Below are 16535 nucleotides of genomic sequence, written 5' to 3'. Positions count from 1 at the left end.
TTCCCATGTTCTTTGCAGCATAACTGAAAATAGCCAGTCAAGGAAAACAATCTAAACATCTGTCGACAGATGAACAAATTGAAAAAAGTGGGGTATGAGATATTCGACTCAATGGAATAATATCCATATATAAAAATGAAGAAAATTCCACCACGTTTAATGGCATAGATTAATGTGGGAGACATTATGCTAGGTGGAATATGCCAGACTGCTAGAGAAGTACAAACACTGTCTGTATGACCTCATGTGTGAAATCTAAATATAACATAGGAACAGAGTAAAACGGAAGTCCCCCAGGACCTGGAGAAAGGGGCACGGTATGCAAAAGACAGTAAGGAGAGACTGGTCAGAGAGTGAAAACGTTCAGTCATAAAATGGACAAGTGTTGGCTGACAGCGTAGATCTGTGGTAGAGTGCTTGCTTGATATGCAAAGGCCCTGGTTTCAATTCCTAGTATCACACACACACACACACACACACACACACACACACACACACAATAAGTTCTGGAAGTCGATACACTACAGAGTCACTGACCACAATTAATAATGCTATGTGGTGTAGTTGAAATTAGCCAAAAGATTAGGTCTTAAATGTTACACACACATAAGATACATATCTATACATATATCTGATATACAGGGCACAGGTTCCTATAGATATGATGTGCAGCACATGGATCCATTCAATCCCATCATCTTTACAGGCAAGGATTATCTTTTTAAAAATAATTTATTTATTTTTATGTGTATTGGTGTTTTGCCTGCATGTGCATCTGTGTGAGAGTGTCAGATCTTGGAGTTATAGACAATTGTTAGCTGCCATGTGTGTGCTGAGACTTGATCCTGGGTCCTCTGGAAGAGCAGTTGGTGCTCTTAACCGCTGAGCCATCTCTCCAGCTCCTCTTTTTGTTGTTGTTGTTGTTGTTTCAGGGAGTTTTGTTGTTTGTTTGTTTGTTTTTTCAAGACAGTGTTTCTCTGTGTAACGGTCCTGGCTGTCCTGGAACTCTCACTATAGATCAGGCTGGTCTTAAACTCACGGAGATCTGCCTGCCTCTGACTTCCTAGTGTAGGGACTAAAGGTGTGTACCACCACTGCCCGGCTCTTCTTTCTTTTTAAAGACAGGGACTCAAAGTCATCCAGGCTGATCTATGTAGCCCAGATGACCTTGAACTTCTGGTAATCCTTTCCCTTTCCTCCTTGTCCCAATTTGCATCACATAACTATGTAATGTAACTAATGTATTGATTAGCTTGGCTACAGTAATCATTTTCCAATGTGTAGACACATAAAATCATCATGTTGTCCTCCCTAAAAATGATGCAATGTTACTTGCCAACTCTACCTCGACAAAGCCGGGTTGGGAGGCATCTAGTTGTACTCAATCTCCAGATGTGACTAAAATTCCTGCATCTCTTAAGAACTTTTGCAACCAAAGGATAGAAACATACAACCCTCTGCTGGGAAGGAATCTAGTAAGGTCACACAGTTCGCCCATTCTTCTGGCTTTAAGAAAAACTGAAGAGATATGACCTCAGACATATAGATACATATCATTTTAAAAAACAGCAAAATTGCCCAATATAAGTTTTCTAGATGTGAAAATTTACTCCTATCCATCAGCCTCTGAACCACCTCCTCAGCTTGTCATCCTAAGTGCCCAGAGCTTGTCCTACCCCTCACATTCTGAGGCCATTGGCTGCAGCTGGGATCTGGGAGTTGGATGGCTGTGGCTGTTTTGCTGTGGTTTGTTGGTTTCTAACTGGTTGGTTGGTGGCTTACTTCCACTCTTTGGCTATTGTGATTTTCTTGGCTATTTAAGCATATGTCTAAGAAATTGGTTTTGTTTAGGATTTGTTTGGTTTGGTTTGGGGTCTAATTATGCAACCCTGGCTTGCCTCCCTCTGGCCATCTTTCCTGGACCTCCTGGGTGCTGGGGTTACGCACCATCGCACCATCAATCTAGTCCACCTTTCTCCTCATCAGCTCCTGTTACCTCACTGTTCCCCCACGTGTCCGCAGAACGGAACACCTCTGATTATCTTCAAGGGACTCACATGTCTAATGGTTTTGCTCAGCTGCGTGTTCTTACACCTGTCAGTGATCTGTTTTTTTCATAACCAAGATACAGCTTCACATTCACAGCTTATTATTCATTTTAAATTTTTAACTGCGTTTTATTTATTTGGGAAATGGGGGATTCCACATACCACAACATATGTGTGGAGGTCAGAGGACAACTTTTGGGGGTCTGTTTCCTCCTCCTACCACCTCAGGCCCAGCAGCAAGCACCTATACCTACTGAACCATCTCACCAGCCCAGCTTATTCTTTATTCTGAATGAGAGCAGTGCCTTCCACACAACAGCCTGGGGACAGAGCATCTCGACAACACTAAGACTGCTGAAGCACTCACTATAGTGGTGCCACCACCGCCTCCAACAGCCTTCCCGTCCTCTTCTCACCTATCCACCAAGCTCTTAAGCTAACCATGTCATCCCCATAAAAATCAGACTCTTTCTTCAGATGACAAATGGGCCTCCAATACACAAACCAACCATGTTTCCTGACTTACTTATTTCAAATGCTGTGGTAGCACACGCCTTTAATCCCAGTACTCAGGAGACAGAGGCAGGCAGATCTCTGAGTTCGAGGCCAGCCTGGTCTACAGAGCTAGTTCCAGGACAGCCAGGGCTCCATAGAGAAACCCTGTCTCGAAAAATACCTCACATAAATTACCTCATTGCATGCACATGATCACTCTGCAGGAGACATATTCTGATCCCCATTTTACAGATTAAACAAAGTGAAGTTTGTATAGCATATACAACATAGCCAAGTACACAGGTTGAGTAAGTCATTGTATGGGTTGGAGATACACACACACACACACACACACACACACACACACACACACACACACACACGAACTTAAGACAGCTCCAAAATAGTAACGACAGAAGACTCACCCCTGAGAGCTGACAATCTGGCAATTTCTCGGTCCTTGAGGTCTGTGTCTCAGAGTCCTGGTGGGCTCACAATGGCTGTCTTTCACTGGGGCAGGCCCAACAATGGCTAGTTGCCCAGTCCACAAGGCTGGGTAGCTCAGCAGTCCACAAGGCTGGGCAGCAGCAACTCAGCAGCCCCAGTCTGGTCCTGGAAGACTGGAGCTTCCTGGAGAGCCACTGCTTCCCAGTCCAGGATGGAAGCTCAGAACCGCTGGTTCTGCTGTCAGCAAAGGAATCTGCAGTAGCAGTATCGGCTTAGAGACACAGTTCTGCTATCAGCTCAGAGGCAAGAAGGAGGTCATGCAAGCAGCAGGGAAGAAACCCTCCTCCACCAGTGGGTCTTCCTGCCTAGATTACCACAATCAGGACTGTTCTTCAGACGCGAGGCTCCCTACTCAGGTGATTTTAATTTGTGGCACTCTGACATCAAAACCAACCACACCAGTCAATGATCCAACCAGGTCATCTGGCTGTCTGCCTCCATACTCTTCTCCTTAAGTAATCAAGGAAATAAATATATGCATGATAACACCATCATGGAGTAAGTAGTTAGTGGATAATAACAGAATTATTATGGTACAATAGGCTGCACCAAAACTGCACCAGGGTCTAGGCCAGGCCTGTGACATATAGAATTGGCCAGGGCAAACTGGCCCTGCCTTTGCCCGGTTTACTGTCAGGTAAACGATGGATACATTCATTGAATGTAAGATCGAATTCTACTGTTACAACATGCAAGGTACCGTGAAGGAAAGTCGTTCCATGCCATGAGCAACTGTGAATTCCAGGAGCAGCTTAGTCTTGGGGAAGAAACTCTGGAGTCAGGAGTAGTAGCAAGGCTTCCCTTCCTGGGGAGGAGGCACACCTAACTGGCTGTGTTTCTCAACAGTGCTGGCCAGGTGGGCTTCTGGCTCACCACTCTGCATTGCTGGCCTTTCTCTTCTCCCCTAGTTGGTGCCTTGAGGGTGTCTCCTACGCTGGTCCTTATTTGCCTTCATGCCACATGCCTGGCTATATATTCAGCACCACAGTCACGGAGATATGATCCCACGGAAACCAACACCATTCATAGAGGAGAATTGGCCCAAATGATTAGGACACGCGTTGGACCCTATTTGGCAGGTTTTACTCCGGAAGATTTAGAGACTATTATTCCCTGGGGAAGAGGAGATCGGTGGAGGAGGGTGGACAAGCGCGCCGTTATGCAGGCACCAAAATTGCAGCAATATTGAAGCTGTTTTGAACTGAGCAGTGAGATGAGAGCCTGCGGCCCACGAGCCTTGCCTTTTCTGCCATCTGCTGGTCACTCTGGGAAATGCTCTATATCGTATCCAGAGAACTGAGGAGCAGGCCTGGATTCACTTGGAAATGGGTTGGTGTCAATCCCTCTAAGAGGGGGCTGAGTTTTCCCAGCCTCTTGGACTGTTCAGTGATCAGTCACTCATTTAACACCCCACTACAGTTCCTCGGGGGCCTTCCTTAATCCCCACAACCCCAGCAAGCAGCTCAGTGACTGACACAATTGTTGCTAATATTCTGAAACCACCTAAACTGGCCCTGCATAGGCCATATCCTGGCTAGTTTTATGTCAACTTGACACAATATGGTTATTTGAAAGGAGGGAATCTCAACTGAGAAAATGCTTCCATACGATCCAGCTGTAGGGCATTTTCTTAATTAGTGATTGACAGGAGAGGGTCCAGTCAATTTGTGGTGCCATCCCTGGGCTCATGGTCTTGGGTTCTATAAGAAAGAAGGCTGAGTCGTGCGTTGGTGGTGCATGCCTTTAATCCCAGCAGTGGGGAGGCAGAGGCAGGCGGATCTCTGTGAGTTCGAGACCAGCCTGGTCTATAGAGCGAGTTGCCAAAGCTACACAGAGAAACCCTGTCTCAAAAAAACAAAAACAAACAAACAAACAAAAAGCAGGCTTAGCAAGCCCCAGGGAACAAGGCAGTAAGCAGCACCCCTCCATGGCCTCTGCATCAGCTCCTGACTCCAGGTTCCTGCCCTGTTTGAATTCCTGTCCTGACTTCCTTCGTCCATGAACTGTGATGTGGAAGTTTAAGCCAAATCAACCCTTTCCTCCCAAGTTGGTTTGGTGATGGTCTTTCACCTCAGCAATAGGAACCCTAAGACAAGGCTCAAAGCTTGTAAACATCCAAAAGGCAAACCAAGAGAAAAGGGAGGAATATGACGTCACACCTGTCACTTTCATTCTCCACAGCTGTCCCTGCTCTCTTGTCCTAGTGACTTCTTGTCAGAAGTTCACAGTGGGGACAGAGGCCCCAGGCCTGACCTCCAGGCCTCCACATTCATATGTCAGATGGGACCTTTGTCTGACAGACACCAAAGCCTCACCCAGAGACCCAGCGGGCCAGCAACTGCCAGTTGTCTCCAGACCAGATCTGCATTTACCCTCTGCTCTAAGTAGGTCATTTGGCTGACTGCCCTCCAAGAAAGCCACTGTCTATCATCAAAAAGTCACAGTTCCTCTGCTGCTTAGCAGTCCAGTAGCAGATACAGATGGGGCTAAGGGAGACTCATCCCATCAAAGCTCCTATACACACCTCTCTTCAGTGTGTCCTTCTCCCTGCTTCAGGCAGCCTGACCACCCCTCCCCCCCACCCCGGATACCTCATCCTCTTGTGCACTGAGCACTGGTCCAAGAGACACTTAACTAACTCATGGTTCATTGCAGAGGTCCTTGCCCAGAGCTGCAGAGTATGTTCAGACACTGTCCTTGTCCTTAACGTGATGACTCAGAATACAAGCTATTGAATCAAATCCCAGATGCAGTGACTTTAGACAAACATTTATTTAAATACAGAAAACACAAGGGCCCAGGGGATATCTGGATTGGTAAGGTACTTGCCCTACAAGCAAGGAGACCTGACTTGGATGACCAGAACCCATATTCTAAAAATGGGAGTGGTGGTACACACTTCTAATCCCAACCACTGGAATGCAGAGACAGGTGGATCCTCAGGGTTTGCTGGACAGCCGCCCTGAGTGAATCAGTGAACCCCAAGTCAGTGGTGGACCCTGTCTCAAAAAAAATAGGAAGGAAGGGAGGGAGGGAGGGAGGGAGGGAGGGAGGGAGGAGGGAGGGAGGGAGAGAAGAAGGGAGGGAGGGAGACAGGAAAGGGGATTGATAGGTTCGACCCCAAGGGACAGCATCTGAGGTTGCTGCACCCACACATGTGTGCACACACATCCTCTGTTCCTGTATCCTTTCTGTGAGTGTGATAAAAACACTCTAACCAAAAGCTACTTAATTGTGTGTGTGTGGGGGGGGGGTTATTGGGGTTATACTTTCAGGTCAGAATCCATTGCTGAGGGGAGTCAGAGCAGTTACTCAAGCAGAAACCATGGAAGAATTCTGCTTGCTGACTTGCTCACTAGCTCTCACTAAGGCTCAGGCTCAGCTTATATAGCCCAGGACCACCTGCCTGGGGAATGGTATCACCCTCAGTGGGTTGGGGATTTATGTCAATTATCAATAAAGACAATTCCTCACAGACATGTCCACAGTTTAACCTGGCAAAGACAGTCACTCAGTTGAGGATCCATTTTTGAAAGCTCTTATTTAAGATTTACGTGTTATTTTACGTGTGTGGGTGTGTTTGGCCTGAATATTGTCTATGCACTGTGTGTATGCAATGTTCTCAACGACCAGGAGAGGGCGTCAAATGCCCTGGAACTGGAGTTAAAAGATGTTTGTAAACCTCCATGTGGGTGCTGGGAATCAAACCCACCTCTCCAGCCCTGTTAGTCCCTTTTGGGGTGACTCTAGACCGTCTGAAGTTCACTGTTAACGCTAACCAGGTCACCCTAACTCAAATGTACAGCCTCACGCACAAATATGCAATCAATCAATAAGAGGAAACAGTAACATCTACTTGAGGGGGCTGAATATTTCTAAAGCACTTGGCAAAATGATACATATGGCAGATAAACAGAAGAATGGGTGTGGGGGGGAGTTATTGTTGCACACGCTGCCATTAGCTCTCCTGTGGGAAATGATTCAAACATTAACAGCCCTGGCCCTAGTAAGAGCAGACTCAAAAGTACAGGGCTGCGGTGGCTCCTGGGGAACACGGACACCCAGCCCCAGGGTACCCTTAAATGTGGAGGTGCCACAGCTCCGTCCCCAGATAGATCACAGCATTGCAAACACTGGACTCAGGCCAGGATTTCAAACCCTCGCAACAATAAGAGACAAAGGGGAACTTTCTCAGCAGCCTCCAGTCCGCTCTGAGGAAATACCGCTCTTTTTTTTTTTTTTTTTTTTACCTCCCAAGAAAGCAGTTTTCTGGAAAACCAGATAGCAGGAGGGGAGGTTTGGCAGTCTTTGGAGATTTACCGCCATCTAGAGGATGAAGAGCCGAAGTGCAGGACAAACGTGACCGAGAACAGTCTCTGCAGAGGGTTCCGGCCTCCCAGGGTGCTGCAGCCTCCAGTGGGCGTCTTGCCAAGAATTGACAGCTGCGCACCATGGGGGGGGGGGGAAGACGATGCTATTTAGGCAACTCCCGTTTTAAAACATCAAGATAGAATCCCACGTCTTCTCTTTCTGAATGTATGGTTTTCTTTCCGAGGCTTTTGGCCTTGTTAGTTTCTTGGAAATTATGTTAGAGATTCCCACACGCAGGGTGACCACGACGTGGGAGACGGCGTCCGAATTGTGAGCTACTATAACCTGATACAGCACACGCGTTCCTCTTCTTCAGCTGACCCTTGAATCCTTAGTTCCTGGAAACCTCCACCCCCACCCCTCGTCACCATTCGGTGTTCTCTCTAGTCTGCCCCAGAGCATAACTTCACCTAACTTTGAAACCCTCTCCCGCTTCCTGACTCTTCTACCTGACTTTCCCCGTCCTCCGTGCTAAGCCCCCACCCTCCCCCCACCACTTAGATCTTAATTGGGTCTGGCTTTTGAACCCAGGTCTTCCAAGGTTGCTATGCATCAGTACTATCTGGAGCACCTGTGCTTTGGGAAAGCCCCCAGGAGACTGAGATGAACCAAAAGAAGAGCACCAATGAGCAGTGGGGGGAGGCGTGGTGGTGAGAGCATCATCTCCGAGGAAGCTTTGCTCGCTCCGCAGCCACCCATGCTGACAGTTCCTCCTCCTGCATCACGAGGTTTCTTGCTATTTCTTACCCATTCCTGACAACACAGAACCCAGCGTATTGGTTATCTTTTTGTTGTTGTTGCTGTGACAGGACACCCGACCAAAGGGCCTTAAGGGAGGATTTATTTGGGCTCCTGGTTCAGGAGTACAGCCCTCGTGGGGGGAGGCGTGGTGATGAGAGCATCATCTCTGGCCATGATGACAGGAATACGAGGCAGCAGGTCACATTGTCTCTGCAGTCAGGAAGCACAGAGAGAGGAACGCTGGCGCTCAGCACAATTGCTTCTTTTTATTCATCCCTGGGCCCGGGTCCATGGGATGTTGCCAGCCACATTCAGGGTGGGTCTCCCTTCCTCAGTTGAACCTGTCTGGAAAATCCCTCACAATTTCTCAGAGGTCTGTCTCCCGTGTGATTCTAAGTCCAGTCACACTGACAACCAACATTACCCATCATGCCTAGCAAAGCTACTTCCAAGTTCTTCGAGAGTCTTCCAGAAGCTCCCACACATGTCCATAGACCCAGACATCCCGTAGACCTTCAGCCGCCATGTTAGCCTCAGTTTCCCCCTTCATTTTCAGCTCTTTTCATTCTTTGAGTGTTGTTGTGTTCTCCAGGCACCCTGCTGCGGAACACTACCATCTCTTCCTTCTCAACCAGTGAGGGACACCAATGCTAACTGAGGAGTGGGCAAAACTAGTGCTCAAGCTGGTGAGATTGCTCAGTGGGTAAAGGGCATGCTGCCAATCCAGACCACTGGAGTTCTATCTCTGGTACCTGCAAAGTGGAAAAGGAGAATTGCAAATTTTCCTGTGACTTCCACACATGCTCCATGGAATACATGCACTCACACACATATACAAACACTCAAACAAACAAAAAGTTCACTAATTACTTTCCACTGGCAGCAAAACTTACCTAAAGTGAATTCGCCTTAAAATTTACCTGAAACCTAAGTGCTCAATGGTCAACACGCCTAATGAATTACATATATATTTTTCCTAAGATCCTGAATTAGGAACTGGAGCTTTGGTGTTTAACAGCACTTGCTGCTCTTCCAAAGAAGAAGCCCAGTGGGTTTCCAGCACCCATTTGGAGCATCTCACAGTCATCTGTCTAACTCCAGCTCTAGTGGTCCGATGCCCACTTCTAGACTCCTCAGACACCTGCATCCATGTAAATATACAGGCATACATAGACACACACACAAGTAAACATATATACACATAACATACATACATAGCACATACACACACATAAACACATGTAAACATATACACACAACACACACTTTTTTTTAAAATCCTGAATTAATGGTCATAAATTAAGAGGTTTTTTTTAGTAACCAATATCCCTTACAACACTTTGTCCCTAATTTTAGATTTTTATAAGTATGCATTAATTTTCAGAATATGACTATTTTATGCATTTTACATATTTTAAAGGCCTTTGGACCTATATCCTTTTCTCAGTTTCTTTTTAAATTGCCACCTCTATTAATAAATATATGAAATTTGAAATATGTTAAGAAAAATTTTATTCCATTCACACAGTGTATTTCTCTTGTTCCGTTTTGCCTTTCATTCACTCTGTGTGACATACTAACATCTGTGTGTATACTAACCACACAGCATATCTAGTCTCTAAAAGCATTTGGTAACAGGAACATGGAGGAACCTTCAGCAAGGTATGGCCATGCATTCACACACAAATGTTCACAGCAAACAGCAGCTGGAACAACCGCCACTAGAAACAAATGAACCACAAATGAACCACCAACCAACAGGTATGTGGAGTACAACTGAACACAAAAAAGGAGGCGAATTCTGCTGCAATACAGACAAATCTCAAAAAGTTCATAATAAGAAAAAAAAGATTCAGACAGAAACTTGGCATGTCTTTAACCACAGCACTCCGGAGAACAAGGAAGCAGAACTCTATGAGTTCAGAGGCCAGCCTGGTCTACACAGCGAGTTCCAAGCCAGGGCTGAGTCATCTTGGGACCCTGTCTCAGAAGAAAATGTCAGATGTGCAAAGGGCCGATTGTACTTATGAGAGACCCTCGGAAAGAATGATAACAGAAAGCAAGTAAGTGCCTCCCTGAGACCAGTGGAGGGAAATTGACTGGGGAAAAAAAAATCACTGTTGAGAAACTGAGATGTAAAAAGATTTAGATGTGGGTCCGTTTCCACTCGGCTGGCTCCGAGTCTGGGTTCTGTTTTCACGAACTCAAATATGGAGCCTTCCTGCACTGCCTACGCACACACTCCGGGTAAGTAAGAATGGATCACTTTGTACCATAGAAGCTTGAAGTGCAGATGGTTCTGAACCATAAGAATGCAGGCAGCAGACAGTAACCCCAGCTGTTTTGGGGAAACCCTCTTCCCTAATTCCACATGGTTCTGATGGCGCCGTCACGATGCCTACCCTGCCCCTGGTTTCCAGCGTAACTGAGTCATATGACCTCAGCTGACCAATCGCATGTCTTTAAACCTCCAGCCTCTGTGGTTGGCCCCACATCTGGACATAAGATAATAGCTTGGAGAATCAGAAATCACTATTGGCTTTTTAAGCATGATCACTGAAAGAAATTCCCTATTTCATATCAGTAATTGTAAGACTAATCTTAAAGCCTAAGACAAGGGCATGTGTGGGATATTTTGAAGTGTGTCTTACAAATGCTTGCTATCCGGCATCCCTTCCCCTTCTGTATGTATATAGTGGGCCTTTGTTCTATGACTATGTCAAACACACACACGCGCGCGCGCGCGCGTACACACACACACACACACACACACACACACACACACACTGCTTTACAAGGGAGAGAAATACTGAATAAAAACTTTACACTAAAATACAAAAGTACGAATGGTGCAATAAACTGTCCACTTCCAACAAAGGGGGCAACATGATAAAATACTCTAACAGGAAACTTAGGGGACAAAGGGTTTATTTAATTCACGGTTCCCAAGGGATATAATCCATCCCAGTGGGGGTGTCGTGTCCTGTCCACAAGAGCAGGGATTAACAGAAAGTGGGCCAGCCTATAAAGCTTCAAAGCCTGCCCCCAGTGACCCATTTCCTCCAGCAAGCTCCATCTTCCAAGGGCTCCACTTCCTTTCCAAGAGCATCGTTGCTGGGGACCACGTGTTCAAGCACAAGAGACTATGCGGGACATAGTTCAAACCACAATGGAGGGTTGGTTTCAGAAGTAATATTTAATGTAAGAGAATGAATCTCTCTGACAGTAGGATTTTGAAGCTCAAATCATGTAGGGTGGGAAAAAAGAAAAAAGAAACTATGTTGGGCTGAGATTTCTACTTACTTCCTCGAAAATCACACCACATAAATAATTTTGTATTAAATTTACAGTCCAACCACTTTCAGCTCCTGGAAGAGGAGCAGCTCTAAATAGAAAGCCATTCATTAACCTGAATATCATCGGAAGGCTGTATGTAATTCACTCCTTTCCGTCGTGTGCTGAGAACTGCGGCTAATCACTTCATGTTCTATTTATAGGGGCTGTTGACCAGTTTGTCTTCTCGTTCTTCATATATCAGGAGCCCTTGTCGAGTTACAGGGTATATGCTTCAGGAAAAGCTAGATGCTTTGTGTAAACTGATATTTCAATCATTGAATTCCTTTGGAAAATGATTAAAAAAAAAATCCCAGCTGCCTCACATACATGGAATCTCATGCCTTGTGACTAGATACATACAAGTGGCCAGACCCTAAAAAGAAATCTGAATGTGCTATATTGGTCAGACAACCGTGTCCAGCTCAGCACCTGCCGTCCACACATGCCTGGGATGCACACACTGCCCCACACACCTGCTGCTGGCGTCTTAGACCAAAGCTACATACTCTCCCAGCTGACTAACAACAAGACAGTACTGACTGAAGAGGCTCTAGTGGCTTCTTGCATGTCATCCATGGTAACAAAGGTGCTTAAAAAAAAAAAAAAAAAGTCAGAGACAACTGGACTGGTTCCAAGGATTCCTCTGCACAAATGTCTGTTGTCGCTGTTCTGCTCATTGCTGCGGGTCTGTTCAGGTACCTGCCCTTGACTGAGGGACACTGTTCACATTCCCAGAGAGAGCAACCTGGAGCTCACAGGAGCGGTGCAGCTAACGTAGCCTTCCCGGCAAAAAGGCAGGTATTCTGAAGAGACAGTTGTGGCCTTCCTTTGGTTATGGGGTTATGAAACAATGGCCCACACAATTAGAATTTCCTGAGGAACTTCATGGGGGAAACGGAAAAGGCTGGTGCCAACCAGGGAAAGAGCTCGCTTTCATTGCTATTTATTTTTCTAACTGTCCTCTTGAAGATAGGTGGTGAGCCCAGGTCAATAAGACTGCCAGGGCCTCAGTCTCTGACCCTAACAGCTAAGGGCAAACAAGCAGACCAGACTCCTTGACAAAAGCATCCCTGGCTTCACAGTATAACCTGAAAGACTCACGTGGGACACCCCCCATCCCCAAGTATCCTACCAGTAAATATTAGTGTTCATTGAAATTAGTTTGTTGTTTACCTTTTTCCGCTTTAGAAAAATTCAGCTAAGGTTACAAACTGATACAGAAGACTGGAAGCCTGAAAGACATGTGACAGACTCGGCACCATTTCCAGCCAATTAACAAATCTATTCAGAGCTTACATCACGCAGGGGAGTATGAACTACAGCATACAATAAGATATATGCAACACCAATGCAGTCATTTGCTACTGAAAAGCTAGTTTCACATAAGAGCCACAATACTGGTTACTGCTGACTGTAGGTGTGCCCAACACTCATATTGTTCCATGAGCCACCATCCTGGCTACTATTGACAGTAGGTGTGCCCAGCTCTCACATATTATTCCATATACATTGTCCATCTGCATATACTTCTGATCCCAAAGAGGTTATGCTTACCAACCCCGTGTATAAATGAGGAGTCCCTCAGTCCAGCTGCTCCACAGGGTTTCTCCCTCGTGGTTCTAGGAGTCCTCTGGGCATCTCTCAAACACTCTCTCAACTGGCCCTTTTGACTATTCCGTGAGATCTGCTACCTCCCTAATTTTCTAATCAGTCACTGTGTCTTCCACTGCAAATAGCCACTGTTTGCCTAAACTCTGATGAATCCATTACTTAGTTTGACCAAGAGGTTCTTTTCATCTATATGTTGTCATGTGGAGAAGGCAGACAGCTTTGTCCAAAATGGCATCCCTTGCGATTGGCTGCTGATGCTGGCTGTCAGGGTAGAAGCCCTGGTTCTTGTCTCCATCAGAGGCTCAGGCTTTCACACAGCGTGAGGCCTGGATTCCAACAGAACTGTTCTGAGCAGCACAATTAGACATTTCAGGGTTTCTGAAGCCCAGCCTCTGATGTTGAGCACCAATATTTTGTAGCATTCTGTGGGTCAAAGCAAGTCAAAGGACTGATGGAAATGGTAAAAGAGTGTTGAATTCTCTGCAGTCATTGTAGCCAAAGCATGCAAACCGTGCCACAGCTGTGTCATTTAACACAAGACATAGCATCTACGTCATATTATTTTTACTAGGTAATGATGTGTTACATTTGTTTATGCTATGGAATATTACTTCAACTGTGTAAAGGTGTGTCGCTTTTGTTTGTGCTGCATTTCCTTAACGACGTAAGGATGTGTTACATTTGTTTCACCTTGCCTGCCTAAGGCACCTGGTTGGTCTAATAAAGAGCTGAATGGTCAATAGATAGGCAGAGAAAGGATAGGCAGGGCTGACAGGCAGAAAAAAATAAATAGGAGAAATCTAGGCTCAGGAGGAATAAGAGAAAAGAGAACAAGGGACACACCCAGAGCAAGAAGCCAGGCAGCCCCAGCCAGCCAGACATAGAGACAGCAAGAAAGTAAGAAAAATAAAAAAGCCTCAAAACAAAATGTTGATGAAGAGAAACAGGTTACGTTCTAAGAGCTAGCAAAAAAGAGCTAAGCTATGTCCGTTCATTCAAAACTAATAATTAGTCTCCGTGTCATGATTTGGAAGCCGGTTGGTGGCCTAAAAGAAAAAGCCTGGTACACACTTCATAATGATGCAGCTAATGCCTGTGTGTCTCACTATGCTAACACAGCACTATTACCCTGGAACACTTGTACAAAGACAATGTCCCCATTACCCATCACTGTCGAGACTATCAAAATGAGTGGTACCCAACGTCTATATCCTCATTGTTCAAACAAGCTTTTTCTTTTAATATTATTATTAATTAAGACTTTCATATGATGTATTTTAACCATATTTAAACCAACTCCTCCCAGGCATACCCACCAACTTCATATCTTCTTTTTAATAATCCATAGATTCCAATTTGTACTGTCCATATACTCCTGGGTGTGAGGCCATCCACTGGAGCATGGTCAACCTACCAGGAGCCACTCCCTTAAAGAAAACTCTCTTTGTTCCCAAGAGGCCATCCACTCGCCATAGCTCCTCGGTTAAGAGTCAGGGCACAAGCACCAGGCTGAGCTCTGGAAGTCCAGTCAAAGAGAGGGAGGGGGGATTATACCAGCAAGGGGAATCAAGAGCATGAAGGGAAAACACACAGAGACAGATGACCTGAACTTGTGGGAGCTCGCAGACTCTAGACCAACAGCTTGGGGAGCCTGCATGGGACCTAACTAGGCCTTCTGCATGTGGGTGACAGTTGTGTAGTCTGGTCTGTTTGTGGGACCCTTGGCAGTGGGACCAGGATCTATCCCTGGTGCATGAGGTGGCTTTCTGGAGTCCATTCCATATGGTGGGATGCCTTGCTCAGCCTTGATGCTGGAAGGAGGGGCTTGATACTGTCTCAACTGAATGTGCCAGGCTTTGTTGACTCCCCATGGAGGCCTTACCCATTCTGAGAAGTGGATGGGGGTGGGTTGGGGGGAAGTGAGAGGGAGAGCGAGAGGGAGTAGTGAGGAGTGGGAACTGTGGTTGGTATGTAAAATGAATAAAAATATTTTTTAAAAAAGAAGAGTCAGCGCTCATGACCCCCCTCCCACTGCATGGGGATTGCTGACTGGCTTGACCTATGCAGATCTTATACAGGTAACCTCAGTGGCGTTAAGGTCATGGTCCTGCCACATCCAGAAGACACTTCCGCTCTAGTCTTCCACAACCCCTGGCTCTCAGCCTTTCTACCCCCTCTTCCACAATGGCCCCTGATCCTTGGAAAAGATAGATATTATAGATGTCCCACTGGGGACTGAGCTCTCTACAGGCACTTTCAGCACTTTGACCACTGTCGCTGCACAAAGAAACTTTTCTGAGGTCTGAGGGTGGCACTAATGTATGAGTAGAGAGATGTAAACTTAGTGGGAAGCCAGACAAGGTTTTGATGAAACTCCTCCAGAAACTACATTCAGATTACACCCATAATCCATAAGTCATGTTTTCAGTGGACCAGCATCTGAGGATGTAACACAGCATCAGGCTGGAGGGACTAGCACAGTGCTTAGCTGTTGTGGAATATTAGTTGAAGATGTGTTACACTTGTTTGTGCTGTGGAACATTTGTTTAATGATGCAAAGATGTGTTGTATCCTTTTGCATGCCATTTGTTTAACTCTGTGAAGCTGTATTATTTTGCCTGTCAAAAACACCTGATTGGTCTAGTAAAGAATTGAATGGCCAATAGCCAGGCAGGAGAAAGGATAGGCGGGGCTGGCAGGCAGAGAGAATAAATAGGAGAACTATGGAAGAGAAGATTGAGGGAATGGAAAAAAGGAGATGAGGACGTCAGGGGCCAGCCACCCAGCTACACAGCAAGCCATGGAGTAAGAAGGTATAGAGAAATAGAGAAAGATAAAAGCCCAGAGGCACCTGGGTTCAATTCCCAGCACCCACATGGCAGCTCACAACTATCTTTAACTCTAGTTCCAGAGGATCCAGCACCCTCACACAGACATGCAGGCAAAACAACAATGCACATAAAATAAGAATAAATCTTAAAAGCCCAGAGGCTAAAGGCAGATGGGAAAATTTAAGAAAAGCTGGGTAGAAATAAGCCAAGCTTATTGAGCATTCATAAGAAAAAATACATCTCTGTGTATTTATTTGGGAGCTGGGTGGTGAGCCAAAAGAGCAAAGAGAAAAACAACAAAAACAAACAAACAAACAAAACACCACTACACCTAGCCTCAGAATCAACCCTCTTCTGCTCCTTGGACCAGACCTAAGTTACTCATTTCTAACATCTTTGGAGATGAGTTGGCATCTTACGACTCTGACTTCTGAAGGATGCCCCCAGTTCAACTTCCATGAATGGCTGAGCTGCAGCACATGCTTATCTAGACATGCAAGGACCACTGCTACACACAGAGGCACGGTGCTTGGGGGCCTGAACCATTGAGAAGAAGTGATGACTCTTTCAGAACAATTGTATTCTAGCAACACCA

General features: G+C 45.8%; 1 long non-coding RNA gene across 1 annotated transcript in view; it reads right to left on the bottom strand.

Annotated features, from left to right (window-relative positions):
• Nucleotides 1-7878: 7878 nt before the first annotated feature.
• The window catches only part of LOC103160117, a 103628-nt gene continuing 94971 nt past the window's right edge, over nt 7879-16535 (bottom strand). The window contains exon 6 of the long non-coding RNA XR_003481101.2: nt 7879-8914. This is a non-coding gene — a long non-coding RNA (uncharacterized LOC103160117). The remainder of the gene's footprint in view (nt 8915-16535) is intronic.

The sequence above is a fragment of the Cricetulus griseus genome, assembly GCF_003668045.3.
Source record: "Cricetulus griseus strain 17A/GY chromosome 1 unlocalized genomic scaffold, alternate assembly CriGri-PICRH-1.0 chr1_0, whole genome shotgun sequence".
In the NCBI taxonomy this organism is placed as follows: Eukaryota; Metazoa; Chordata; class Mammalia; order Rodentia; family Cricetidae; genus Cricetulus; species Cricetulus griseus.
The sequence above is the reverse complement of the archived record's forward strand: the minus strand, read 5'-3'. Positions and strand labels throughout refer to the sequence as shown.